The 15,548-nt window shown below is 35.0% G+C and overlaps 1 non-coding gene across 1 annotated transcript; it reads right to left on the bottom strand.

Moving 5' to 3' along the window:
- Positions 1 to 14,119: 14,119 nt before the first annotated feature.
- LOC114093512 (U6 spliceosomal RNA) lies at positions 14,120 to 14,223 on the bottom strand. The gene has a single exon (XR_003582907.1). It is a non-coding gene; the product is annotated as a U6 spliceosomal RNA (small nuclear RNA).
- Positions 14,224 to 15,548: the final 1,325 nt, after the last annotated feature.

Below are 15,548 nucleotides of genomic sequence, written 5' to 3' on the forward strand. Positions count from 1 at the left end.
TAAACTTCAAATAGAACAAAGAAACAAAAATTACAATAGTACAATTACAGATAGTTTGGAAAATATTCAAAGCAAGAATCTTTATGTAAAAACTCAGGAAATATGACCCAGATATGAAGACAACAAAATTTACTTTAAATGATTTTATTATTGATCCATAAAAATTAAAATAAATAAGCAAAGCATTGAACTGTAGAAACTAGAAAGATTAAAATAGAACAAGCTTCTGTAAAAACAAGAAGTAGAAAACAACAAATTAGAAAATAGTGAAAAGGAGATAGATTAATATTCATAAATAATTTCAAAAACTAGTTATTTTAAAAGAACTGATAATAAATATTATACTGATAATAAATGATTTGGACAAACAATTCAAGAAAAGAGAAATGAGAGGAAAAAAAACAAATGTGAAATTAGAAAAAAAAATCACAACAATAAAAACAATTTTAATTTGAAAAAAAAAGAAAAAGCTCAATAACCATAGAATTAATTGGGGAAATTTGTCAAAGAAACTGTTCAAAAATAATGCATGATCTTCAGTCAATGGACAAGTACTTCTGTTCTTTCAAGTAACAGATAATTTCTTTTCTCTTTCAGTTGTTTAAAAGCATAGAAAAAAGATAAAATGCCTCTTAAATTTACCAATCTAAAATAATATTTATAAAGAAATCTGAAAAATAGACAAAAACTATAGAACCATCTAAATTTTAAATATTAATAAAAATTATAAATAAAATATTAGCCTACAAAAAAAACTGTACATTAAAAAGGGGAGTGCTGTGACCAGTTAGGGTACATTCCAAGAATGTTAGGATGGTTCCTTAATACATAAAAGAAAAAAATAATTTATTTTATCAGTAAACCAAACATGGTAAAATAACCCTTTCAACAGATGCTGAAATAACATTTGGAAATAATTAATCATTCTACTCCTGGCCATTTGAAAAAGCATTAATGAAACAGAAAGAAATGTTCTCAATGCCACAGCCAAGAAACAATTTTATGCTTGTTGTCAAAACATCAGAGATATTTCCATTGGCACAATTATTTACCACTGTTCCAAAAGTCTGAGTAAAACTATTAAGATGTGTTATAAATTTAAATGAGGAAAAGACAATCATTATTTTCATGTGGTGTGATTCTTTGCCTACAAAACATGAGATCAACTTAAAAATTTAATGACTGGATTATCCGAAAATCCATAGGCTAAAATTATGTTTAGCTATTTACCTGTAAGCTATTAATCCAGTTTAATTGCCCAGAATCATTCCTTAGGATAGTATATTCTACTTCATGAGGGTAAGGTTTCCTATACAAGTAAACGGAACATATGAACAATTTTTTTCTACTAATACATTAAAGTTGTAAAGACTTTAGATCTTTTGTTGTTGTTCATTTTCATCCTCAATGGACGAACTCATGATACATTGTCAAAGTTTTCTTTGAAACTTCTGAAAAAATTCCATGTTAAATGGAATACACGCAGTTTCATATATTCATTTATTTTTTTCATGCAACAGAACATGAAGATATGCACTAAGGATATACAGATTGATTCTATCCAACTTGGCTTGTTTTCTATTAGCAGAGAAAGATATAGGCACAAAAAATCCAAGCAGAACACACCTTTATAATAAAATTCTGTTCTGTGAGGCTATAAAGAAAGTAGTCTACTCTTAGAACATACATTTGAGTGTCCTCATACATAAACATATACCATTACTATGTATGGACTAAGATCATTTAGTAAACATCCGAGTTAATAATATTCAAGGGAAAAAAAAACAAGTAATGCTTTAGTGTTCAAAGTTATTACCAAATTATACATGGGCAGCTACTTGCTTTAAAAGACTTTTTTGTCTCTTAGACTATCCTTTAAAAGACACAGGCCTTAGGACAGGCATGATAAAGCGACTCAGAAGGCTAAGGCAGGAGGATCTCTAGTTCAAAGCCAGCCTCAGCAACTCAGCAAGACCTTCAGCAACTTAATGAAAAGCCTATCTCAGAATTAAAAATAAAAAAAAATATGTAAAGAACTAGAGATATGGCTTAGTGGTTCAGTGCCCCTGGATTCAATTCTTTGTACGCCCACCCAAAAATTAATTAAATAAAAGACATTGGCCTTGATTTCATTTGCTGTCTTGATGTGGTTGGAGTACAATGGCCAACCATACTGAAGCTTTTACCTAATCAACAATTATATTGCTGTGGCATTATACTAACAGGAAACTCCTCAAGTCCCAATGGCATCAACTAACAGCTTATTTAATCTTAACTAAATTATGGCCAGGTAACTGAGGCCAGCTTCGAGCTCCCTAATCCACCATGTCAGGTTTGTGGCAGGATGCTGGAGCACTGGCCATCTAGCAGATAAGAAGTGGGATAACTGGACTAAGAACAAATCAAAGAACTATCTTTGGACTCTGTCGAGGACCAATGAAAAACAACAGCTCTATGAACTGAGCCCTAGTAACCAATAAAACAGGATTCAGAGATCAAGAATGCAGTTGTTCTTATTTAAACATGGGCTGTGGCCAGAGAAGTCTAGGGGAAGGGCAATCGCTTCAGTGAGCTTTGCAAACACAGGCTTCAGATAGAATTGCAGCTTAAATCACAATCACCTGTTCACTTAATGAGAAAGAAAAAATGCGTACTTGATCTGACATCAATCATTTCAGCCTCAAATAAAGAGTTAATCAAATATTCATTGAGCACTTCATACTCTGTATTCTGATGTATCCGTATAGAGAGATCCAAAAGAAGTGCTGTGAGATGTGATCCCTGACTTAGAGATAATTACAGTCCAGTTGACAAGTCATAGAACCCTAAGTTATTCTTTAAAACTTCACAGACAATTTAAGATAATTATTAACTAGTCTCTTTTTCTTTTTCCTTTTTTTTTTTTTTGGGGGGGGGGAGGGGGGTATCAGGGATTAAACCCAGGGGTGCTTTACCACTGAGCCACATCTCCAGCTCTTTTTTTAAATTTTGAGACAGGTCCTCTCTATGTTGCTGAGGCTGACTTTGAACTTGCCATCCTCCTGCCTCAGCCTCCCAAACAGTTGAGATTACAGGCATGTTCTATACTGCATTGGCAGAATAATCTTTTCCTTAACTGCTATTGCTTTATGACACTCTAAACTCTGTGAGCTCAAGAGCAATCACCACCTCATCCACTACTTTATTTCCAATGCCAAGTGGATAGTAACTGCATATGTCATGGGTAGATGAATAAATGGGTAGATGATTGACATGTTACAAGCATTTTTAAAATAGTGGTATTATCTGAATTTTTCTTAGTGTAAATAAGTACAAAAAATCGAAAGTAGGAAAAGGCTAAGTACTGTCTTTAAGATAATCTATAAAGATTAAGACAAAATCAAATATGCCCAAATTTAGAAGCTTAAAATGTCTCCCTTGTTTGTTAATTAAACTGCAGTGAAAGTGCCCCACCAATCAGGTGCTGCTATGCCCCAAGTATCCTCCCCAGGATGCTGTGCTTTCTCCCCCAACCAATTTGCCAAAAGCGAAAAACAGTTTCAGTCCTTAATTTCACAACATAGTAGACTGTTTGTAAAAGTATAATAAAACTTTAAAGCAGCATGAGTACAATCCAGATAGTAACCTGTACTGTTAGAAGAGGTGGCTATTCACTACCACTCTGAAAGTCATTTGAGACTGGCAACACCTAGTCAGAAGTGTACTGAGAAAGAGTTCACCAGAGAACTGTCACCAGGATTAGGTTCCAAGTTGCTCAACACATGCATATCTTTTTTTTTCCTTATGGACAGAATGCTTTTATTTTGTTTAATGTGGTGCTAAGAATATAACCCATTGCCTCACACATGATAGGCAAACTCTGTGCCACTGAGTTACAGCCCCAGCCCATACATATCTTTTCCTAAGTTTCCGTTAAGCTAAATTACCAGCAGTTTTGATGGGGATCTGTGGATGGCCACATGCATTAAAAGGCTGATTTTCTTTCGATCCTCAGCCACACATAAAAAAATAAAATAAGGATACTATGTGTTCATCTACAACTCGATAAAGATTTTTTTTTAAAAAAAAGGTTGATTTTCTTCTTTTCATTCAATGCAAACATTTTTATTAACCCTTTATCTGTTATTGCCAATAGAATCCAATCAGCACTTCTTATATTTGCTTAACTTGCTGTTTCCTTTTTAGGAAACATTCCAACACTGTTTACAGACATTAACTTTATCATCTTTTTTTTTTAATTAGCTCTTCTTTGTTTTGTGCTTTAATTTTTACTGAAAATGCACATCCTGCTTACAAACATTTTCTATTTTCTTTATACTTTTGCTTTATTAGATCATCATGGAATTGATTGATTATGTTCATAAAAGATGGCAGGTAATTAGAGGTCTTCAAATTAGAGTACGAGGATCCCTGGGTTACATAAAAAAAAAAAAAAGTACTCCAAAGGTAAGCGAGCATGGATCATGTTAAAGCAATGAAATTTTCAGATCCTCAGCTTAATTCTGAGGATGCAGCTTTAGTAGACATCTTTGTTTTCACAACTACACTATGTAAATTCACATACACTTTTTAGTTGAATGCCAAGTTTTCTGACAGCTGTCAATCATCACAAGTTTCTCTGCTCATTAATTCTGATAAGAAGCTTGGTAGATTTGGATTAACAAGATTATACCAGGATTTAATATACTTTTGTACACCTAGTACTATGCATTCTTTTGGCTGTTGTGTTCCATTAAATTCTATTTCATTCTAATAAGCACTAATATTCAAATACAGATATAGAACTAAAGTATCTCCTTATGAGCCTTTTCCTATAAAGTTTACTTTTATGTTCATAAATATGACTACATAATAATAAAAATTTGTGAAAAAAGTTGCTTTTTGTAATAATGATAATAGCAAAGTTATATATGTTAGAGACATATGACAGAAAATGTTAATTTAAATTTTAATTCATAACCATTTTTTTACAGTAAATAGTATGTGATCAGTATAAGACATTTAGACATAAAAACATCATTAGATTTAAAATATGTGGGAAGAATTGGAACAGAAGTGGGTTCAAGAATAAAAGAAATAGCGCATAATTTCTAACAATTGCATAATCTTGTTCACATATTTTTAAATAAATCATTATGGCTATGAGATTATTATAAATGAGTCCATTGAAAATTTGTAAAGTGATTTGATAGTTGAATTTAATGTACAGATGGCCTGATATTACATAATTTTTAACAAATTAAAGTAAAAAAATTATATATCAACTTACTGTGGAAGAAATACATATATTTTTCAATATTACTTCAAATGGCAAAATAACATAAGCAAAAGAGTTAAAAGTCCTAGGTGCACGTAGAAATATACCACAATGCATTTCAATATTTCATATATATATATATATATATATATATATATATATATATATATATATAACTATAATGCATCAATTACTGTTCTGTTTTCTGGCAAACCAAGTCAACAATTGCTGATATCAAAAATAGCCTGAAAAATCATGCACTCAAGATCATAGTTTAAAACTGGATCATGTATGGATTAGATGGCAATAAAGACCCCATTTCTTACAGGAAACTAGATGATAATAACCATGGCATGCAGTGGCTTTGCAATAACTCAGTGTTTTTCAACTTTTGATTTACTAGGATAACATATATAAATGTGAAGCAATGGGCTTTGCTGTGGCTACATCATTGCCTATGAATCAGAATTCATAGACAATGATACTTGGAAGGATTGCAGAGTAAGCTGGATTTTGTTAACTTTTTCACAGTGTGACCAACTTGCTAATAATTCATTATGTTCGTTTTCCTTTGGGAAAGAAAATAATAGGTACATGGAATGACTTATTCAATGACTGTCAAAAAGTCTCTCCCTTTGGCCAATCAGGAACTGATATAATAGACCCGTGAACCTAGCATTCACAATGGTAAGGATGAAGACAATGCAGAGGACCAACTTTCACAAAGTCTGATCTACTTACTCTCACTGCTGAGTGACAATTTATCAGAGGCAGAAATCATTGTTGAGTGTCCTATAATGAATCAACCAGTCAGGCACAGTGGCACACACCTATAATCCCAGTGGTTTGGGAGGCTAAAGCTAGAGTATCTCGAGTTCAAAGCCAACCTCAGCAACTTTGTGAGTTCTAAGTAATCAGTGAGACCTTGTCTCTAAAATATAAAAAGGGCTGGGGATGTGGCTTAGAGGTTACGCACCCCTAGGTTCCATATCTGATACAAAAAGAAGGAGGAGGAGGAGGAAGAGGAGGAACCAATGTGGAACAATGCTTTCTGGAGAACAACCAGTCACCTGGTGGCAGGTTGATTACATTAGATTCCTTGACTCTGAAGAGTGCCATAATTAGTCCTTTCCAGAATTTACAACTATTCTCATAAGAGGTTACCTTCCCTGTCCAAATGTCTTTTGCAGCATCCTAAGAATGCCTGAGCTATCAAATGGTATTTCATACATTGCCTTAAACCAAGGAGCTTATTTTATTGCAAACAAAGTGTGACAATGGGCATGTGTCTGTTGGCACTATCATGTACCTACTACAGAAGTGACCAGTCCAACAGAACAGTGGAAGTCTTGTCAAAGACTCAGCAAAGGCATCAGCTCAAGAAAAAATAAGATGCAGGGTTAGGGTGCTATCCTCCTTGATATGGTGCCAACAGCTAAAAAAATGATTGCCAAATCCTGAATAGCCATAATGCATGAGTCTCAAGAACAAGGTGTCAAAACTGGAATTGGCTCTTCTCGCTATCACCTGCAGTATTCCATTTCTGAAGTTTATGCCTCTTACCTCCCACACTGGGGTTTCTAACTTGATGACAAAGCAAGGGACACCCTGGGAAGCCATTTGCACCCACAGGTATAGGAAAGTTATTCTTTATGAAGAAGCTAGTGGATTAAAATTTCTCCTAAAATGCATTTCATGCTGCTCCTCGAAAAATTCCTTGGGATGGACAACTGACTTCCCCACAATGGTTCTACTTGATAACACTTCCTTGGATTGGCTTTTCCTTCTTAGTTTCACTTTCCCTCTTTCCTGCCTCCTGCAAAATATGCACCTGGTGTTCAAACTACTACAAAAACTGAGACAGAAGGATCCCTTGCCAACATAGCAGTTTCAAAAATCAAACAACAAAACACATCAATACTTCCCAGTAAAGTATTACCCATAATTGCTCAGATTCTGCTTACTGGGAAAAATCTGAGTCATATAAGACCTATGTTTGGGGTACTCCCAGGAAAAAAAAAAAGAAAGAAAATTTGCTTCAAAATATAATTAGCATCTCCTCTGCAAGTTACAAGGTGTCTAGCAATTTACTTTGTATTTTTTTTTTTTTTTACTTAAAGGTACAACTTATGAAGTTCACAGATTTTAAGTGTATCAGTGTATCTCTACATTTGCATGTCATTCTTGGCAGCAAACTTAGGACAAATTCTCTCCCCCTAAAACAATTTAAACTCATACCTCCAACAAGTGCTTCATTACATGTGATCTGTTTCTATAAATAAAATACAACTGCTCTAGCTCAGGCCTTCATCATCTTCCTCCAGTGATTTAACTTCTTTAGATCAAGACTTCATTGCCACCAGCAAAAATCATGTAAAAGGCAAATTTGAACTTGGCTTTCGTCTGCTGAAAAGCTTTCAGCCACTCCTCAGTACCTAAAGATGACACTGAAGTTCCTTACCCTGGTACCCAAGGCCCTGTAGGAGCCCACCCCTGCTTTACCCTCCATACTCTGCTACTCCTTGGTGGTTCTAGCACCACTACTTACCATCTAATGATCACCTTCAGCACTGGCCTTAGAGTGCCATTCCTGGTCACCCACAGTTCTCTGTGTCCTTACCACAGGCTACTAGGCTCCAGTTTTCCATATCCCTGGTGCTCAGTCCTTGTTACTGTTCAGTTTTTTATGTCTTTACTCAACATTCTAGTCCTCCAAAGCCTCTGATTCCTACGATCACCTTCCAGCTGGATCTGGGCTCACTGCCTGCCCTGTGGACCTATATGTCACCTGCCTTAAATCTGAGGCCTGGTTTGGACCAAGGTCAGTGTACCTGTCCTTTCGTCCTGTTAACATGGCATCCAGTTTGGGACCTTACCTCCCCTGACAAACTTACCTCCCCTGACACTGTCCCTCCAAGAATCTATGTTAGAACTTTTCTAAAATTCTTAAGCTTTTGTAAATCTATATTTTATCGATTGTAAAAGTGAGTTATACTTGTGATACAAAACAAAATCAATCTGGAGTGATTTCAAAAGCAATAACTCAGCCAGGCATGATGGCAGATACCTATAATCCCAGCAGCTTGGGAGATTGAGGCAGGAGGATCCTGAGTTCAAAGCCAGCCTCAGCAAAACAAAGGTGCTAAGCAACTCAGTGAGACCCTGTCTCTAAATAAAATACAAAACAGGACTGTGATGTGGCTTAGTGACCAAGTGCCCTGAGTTCAATCCCTGGTACTAAAAAAGAAAAAAAAAAAGTATTCTAGCCAATAAAAAAAAAAGCAATAACTCTATATGATGAACCTAAGCAATTCAAAACTTTATATAAGATAATATAAGATCTAGCCAAAAAAGTATATTTTAAAGGTCCATTGCATGTAAACAAGTTCTTTAGCATCAAGGACCTGTCTGATGAAGACCCAACAACAAGTTCTTATGAAGCCTTCAGAAAGTACACATTTCCCAGGTAGTTACATCATATTTATCAACCTCATTCGGCCTGCCTTAAACTATTTCATAGAAGATTAACTTAACTCATCAAAATGTGCTAAGATGCAAACCATTTTTTATTTATTCTAATTTGTTATATATGACAACAGAATGCATTACAATTCATATTACACACATAAAGCACAATTTTTTATATCTCTGGTTATACACACAGTAGAGTTACACCATTCGTGTCTTCATACATGTACTTAGGGTAATGATGTCCATCTCATTCACAAACCATTTTTGTTTCTCCAAAAGTCTCTAGAATAATATTGATATTTAAAAAGTTGAAATTTGGTCCCCAAAATAAGACAAAGGCATAATTTATACTTTAATATAAGTTAGTAATGTTTTCTTTCTGCTCAGGTTTTATTCTATGGAATTTCCCCAATTCTTCTGCATCTTTCCCTCAAGTAATAAGTGACTTTCCAGTTTAACAAGACCTCCTTACTGAGCCCAGAATTATATGTGCACATATTTCATCAAGTATAACTGCCTTCTGCCTTTATGGAGATTATGAGATTTAGCTGTCTGCTTTAAAATATCTTCCTTGCTTCTCTTTCTTTTAATCCCATGAAAAACTAAGGGTGGGGATGATAGACATGTCCAAGCTAGGTTCTCATTATCAGTTTCTAAATTACAACAGGAAAGTGGCTAACCAAGCCATCTCTCAATCTTTGGTCACCTTTTTACAGAAACAGGTTTTCCTTCATTTCTTTGTTACTATTTAGTTATTATAAAGCCAACCAAGACAATGAATTGCTTGATCTGCAGGTTTTCGTGGAAGAGAATTTTGTTTTGCTGAGCAAAACGCAACTTGCTGCATTCTCTATGATGAAGATGAATATTGACTTTTTTTAATGTTTGGGGCTCTAGATTGCTGTTGAACTTTTATGGTTCTTAAAATGGAACACTTCACAAATGGATCTGAGATAGCCTTTTATGGATTGAAATGCCTCTGAACTATACATTATTTAAAACATCAAAATAAATCACCAGTATGTGATGTAAGTATCTATTATATAGTCCTTTTCCCCACTAGTTTGAACTTCATACCTAGTGTTTTGGTTTTTCTGTAGTTAGCATCAAATCCACATTGATTATAGCCTAGAAATGTTGTCAGTTGAAATTTCAAAGTAAAAAGGTATTATTTGTTTCAGGTAAAATTTCAAAGCTGAAAACAAAAATGAAATAACATTTTAAAAATAATTTGTTTAATGTGAATGGTTTAACAGTGGTTTTTTCATGAAAAGAGAAAAATCTCATTGAAAAAAATATTCTTTTATTTCACAAGGTACATGAATTGCTGAGAAAACTGATTTTAGAATGCTCTCAAGAATTATCTCTTGATTCAATCAAAAAAGAAATTTGAAAACAGAGAAGCATGCTTACTTAACTCATGTTCTCCCACTTAGACCACAGACCCTTTTATATAATGTAATTCAGCAAAGGGTTCTAGAAACACTGTAGTTATCATGATCATCATCACCATCACTACCCTCGTGTAACTGACCATAAGGTGGGCATAACATGGTAGGATCCTGGGATTTCCAACAGGTTAACTCTAAAGAACAAGGGTTTAAGCTGTGCATGGTGATGCACATGTATGATCCAGCAGCTTGGGAAGCTGAAGCAGAAGAATTGCAAGTTCAAAGCCAGCCTCAGCAACTTAGCAAGGGGCTTTCTCAAAACGAAAAGTAAAAAAGGGCTGGGGAGATAGCTCAGTGGTAAAGTACCACTGGATTCAATTCCAAGTGCCAAAATATAAAATAATAATAATAATAATAATAGAATGTCAAATACAGTCCCAAAAAAAATACAAGAAAAGATCTGACAAAAGATCAAAGCTAGAGTCAGGGACCGGGTGTCTAATCTAAATGTAGTAAAAGTAAATGAAGGAAGTACAGCTGACCCCAGGTCCTCTTTCTTGACTTTTGAACCACTGCTGTTATCATCAATTATAACAGGATATAAAGTACTCATGATTAAATATATTGACATTTTAGAGATCAAAAGGAAAGGACACTGATGGTAAAAGTAGTGTCACAATGGGAGAAAAATGAGAAACGGTCATAGAAAAAAGAACTGGAGTGGGAATTAAAGTATTCATTCTTCCAAACCAAGCTTTTGGAATGTGGTAATAAAGAGAGGAGACACTGGGCTCAGGAGGTTTTAGCAACATGCCCAACATTACTCAATCAGGAACGGTGAGGAGCAAGTGAATTCCAAGGGCAATTGACACAAAGGCTATTCTACTGCACATGTCAATGATCAGCAAGTGGAACCTCGTGTTACCATCGCTTAAGACTTTTTGAAGAAGCTCCTCTATCTGGCATCACTAATGGTCAATTGAACATCAAACTCTAAGAGGGTCAAACCTCAGTACATGTGGCGAGCTCCCCATATAATTATAATGTATAGCCAAGGTTCAAAACACATGGTAATAGAAGGCTATCTAAATGCCACAAGTTAAGGCCAGTGGAAAGGCCACCTGTTATATTTCTGAAGACTCTATTGCCAGAGTTTCTGTAGTAGCCAAAACAAATATTTCTGGCCAGAAGCATATGGCAGATGATTACTCTCAGCATGTTTACAGCTAATTCATACTCCAAAAAGGAGGTTGAGAAACAACGATAAGTGGATATAACTTCCTGATAAAGACTGAGGATTGCTTAGATATTTCCTATAGGAAAGCTAATTGAGGCCTAAGAATTCATTCAAAAGGCCACTGTAAAATAGATAAATAAATAAATAAACAGAGCTTAAGACCTGCACTTTTGCTTTGCAAAAAGTGTGTGTGTAGGGGGCGGTGCTTTTCAAAATATTCCAGTATCTAAAACTTTAAGAAAAGTAGAGAACAAGATCAAGAGAAAGATCAAGCTGAAGGCTCATAACAAACATACAGAGTTGATTTAAAGATTAGGAGTAGAGAATAATCACAGAGAAGATAGCTACCATTGACACTTAACTACTGCCAGAGACTCTCTGGAAGAAAAGTTATAGAAAACAGGAGAATGTAGGGAAGCTAACAGAGGACATTTTTCCAGAAGTGGACAGTGCTCTGTTCAAACACAGCTGAGAAATCAGATATCACTGTGATTGGTGACATTTTTACTGCACACTTCATTCTAAATGCAGTTATACTTCATTTGTGCTCTACCAGATTTACATCTGGTATCGTGTTTGATGACCAAATAAATTGGAAATTCAATTTCATATCAGTTCTACAACCTGTAACTTTTGCCTAGCATGTGGGAGGCCCTAGGTTCAATTCCCAGCTGAAGGAATGAAGGAAGGAAGCTAAATCTCTGTTCTTTGAGGGTGGGTGGTGAAATAAGAATTAATAATAATAATAATAATAAACTTCAGAACATGGTGCTGCATACCTGTAATCCCAGATATTCAGGAAGCTGAGGTAGGAGTATGGCAAGTTTGAAGCTAGCCTGGGCAACATAATGAAACCCTGTCTCAAAATTAAAAAAAAATAAAATAAAATAAAAATGCTGGGAATATAACTCAATGGTAGAGGGCTTGACAACCATGTGGAAAGCCCTTGGGTTCAAATCCCCCATGTTAAAAAATAGAAACAAAAAGAATTTTTAAAAACTAGAAAAGGGAAAAACTCATATGTAAACTTTAAAAGATTGTTTTTATAATTTTGAAAATAAATAAGCAGTCTACTCAAACAAACACAAAAGAAAAAAGCTTCACACTGATAAGTATAAATCAAAGGGACACAGGAGCCAATTGAAAGAGCTCACAATGGCCAATGGCTGGAACAATTTGAGCAAAAAAATATATTAGTAGTAGATCATGATACAAAGCATAAAGTAAATACATGAGTCCATACTGATACAAAGTAAGGATTGAATAAATACATAAATGCAGAAGATGAGATGAATCCTCTGTGAAAACCTCCAAACAATTTTTGTAAATATTCCATGCTCAAAGAGCAGGAAGCATGACTCCTCACTCTTTGAGTTTGGGCCACACCTAATGACTTCTTAACCAAGAACACTGTGAGGAAAGGAGCAGGGGAAGAAAAACTTCTCAGTGGAGAGACCTAACAAATGGTACCTCAAGGACGTGATCAAGGTCAGCATCGATGGGGAAAATCATATTGGTAGTAAGTATTGTTGACAGATAATAAAAGTGTCACTTTATCTTCATGCTCTTCTTCCTCAATTCCCCAAATAGTGAGAGAAAAAAATCATACAATCCAACATAGGCCTTCCTACAAAATACCTGATCATGTTCCTAAAAACTGTCAAAGTGGTCAGAAGCAAAGTCTAAGATCTTCACAACCAAGAGAAGCCTCGGAAGACATGACAACTAAATGTAATATGATGTGGTGGATGAGATCCCAGAATTCAAGGACATTAAGGGAAAACTATGAAAATTAGAATAAACTGTCAACTTTAATAATATGCTCATAGATATTAGTTAATTAATTATAACCAATATACCATATTAAGGTAAGATGTTAATAAGAGGGGGAACTAGGTGCAGGGTTTATTGATATTATCTGTACTGACTTCTCAATTTTTCTATAAATTTAAAATTACTCTTTAAAAATCCATTTTTTAAAATGGCAATGTATTAAAGGATCATTTAGATATATTATTTGAATCATGACATAATAAATATAAGCCATTCTTTTTCTTTTACTAGTACATTATAGTTATACAGAATAATTGGATTCATTTTGTCAAGATCATACATGCATGGAATTTGATTTACTCCATTTCATTTTCTGGTACCCACCCCTTTCACTCTCCTCCTCCCTCTCTCTCTTCTCCTTCTTCTGCTCCACTGATTTCCTTTTGCTCTTTTACTTATTTATATTTGATCAGTGCTTTATAGATATACATAAAGGTAGAATTCATTGTGGTATATTTATACATACACATAGTGTGCTTTTTATTAGATTCATCCCACATTTCCTCCCCTTTCCTGTTCCTCCTTCCTCCCTGTCAATCTCCTTCTTCTACTACACTGATCTTCCCTCTGTCTTTATGATATCAGATCCCACCCCTTTTTCCTTCATTTTGCTCTAGCTTTCACATATGAGAGAAAATATTTGACCATTAATTTTCTGAATCTGGTTTATTCCACTTGGCATGATGTTCTCCATTTTCATCTATTTACTAGTAAATGCCAAAATTTTATTCTTCTTTATGATTGAGTAAAACTGCATTGTGTATGTATACCACAGTTTCTTTGTCCATTCATCTATTGAAAGGCAACTGGACTGGTTACATTATGTGGCTATTGTGAATTTTGCTGCTATAAACATTGATGTGGCTGTATCACTATGGTGTGATGATTATAGTACTTTTGGATAAGTACCAAGAAATGAGACAGCTGGGTAAAAATATGGAATGTTTAATAAATTTGTATTTTATTCTTGCACAGCAACCATTGCTAGTCTTCTCTGTGTTGTTCCAATTTTAGAATGTATGCTGCCAAAGCAAGAACAATACCAGTCATTTTCATAGAGAGAATACCAATTTATATATCACAATGCAATAATAATCAATGACATCCTCCACTAAATATTTCAGAATTATTCTCTTATTTATGCTCACCACACCTCTAAGAAAAATGCAAACAGAGAAAAACACTAGAGGATTGTATTTAAATTGAAAAGAAAAAGCAATAGTAAAGTGCACAATATATCATTTGAATCAAAATACACCCTAAACAAATAAAGCAAAGACCATAGAAAACACACCAAATGAGTCAGGTATGGTGGAGCATGACTGTAATCTCAGCAGCTCTGCAGCCTGAGGCAGGAGAATAAAAAGTTCAAGATGAGCCTCAACAATTTAGCAAGACCCTAAGCAACTTAGTGAAACTCTGTCTCAAAATAAAAAATAAAAAGGGCTGGGTATGTTGCTCAGTGGTTAGGCACCCCTGGGTTCAATCCCTGAATGAAAGAAAGAAAGGATGGATGGATGGATGGATGGATGGATGGACTGACAAACAGACAAAACAAAGGAAGGGAGGGAAGGAAAGAGGGAAGGAGGGAAGAGGGAGAAAAGGGGGAGGAAGAGAGAGAAGGAAGGAAGGAAGGAAGGAAAGAAAGAAAGAAAAAAATGTAAGTGATGGAACAGATGTATTTCTTGGTATCTATAAGGCAACTAGGATGACTTCCTCCCTGGTGAAAGATTTCTCACTCTACCTACTTGGTGAAATATGCTTCTTTGTGGAACATTCTCATTTTCTTACCTCTCCATGCCTACAAATTTTGTGTATGAATATAATGGGTCTTATTTCTTAAGTCACCTTAACAGAAGCTTCCCAAGCCTGAAAACAGAAATTCAAACAAGTTTCATAAAATTGAATATGCATGCCTTATACATTGAGCTGTATGTTTTATAAAATTAAAAGGTTGAGATTTTACATAGTGAAATTCATATGTCTTAGTGAGCTCTATTTCTGATGATTAATGTGTACATATCTAGAAGTCTGAAAAATAAAAATTCCAAAATTATAATAACCTCTGGACAGCTAAAGAGTTAAAATTAGAGAAAATGTCTCACTAGAGAAACACAATCCAAATTCTCTTCTCAATTAACTCATTTGAGATTATGTCAGCAAAGCATCTGAAATCCACATCGGTGCCCAGTGCCCGGCTGTGTTTCTGGTGTGGGGGGTGATGAAGCAGTAGATCGGGCTTACGGGAAGATGACTCTGTTCTCTTCTCCAGCATGGAGGATATGGGGCTCTTTGCCTCTCCTCTTCTCCTGCATCAGCACAGGAGGAGACAAAAACTCCACTAACATCTATCTTTTGC

This window comes from Marmota flaviventris, chromosome 5, assembly GCF_047511675.1.
Source record: "Marmota flaviventris isolate mMarFla1 chromosome 5, mMarFla1.hap1, whole genome shotgun sequence".
Classification (NCBI taxonomy): Eukaryota; Metazoa; Chordata; class Mammalia; order Rodentia; family Sciuridae; genus Marmota; species Marmota flaviventris.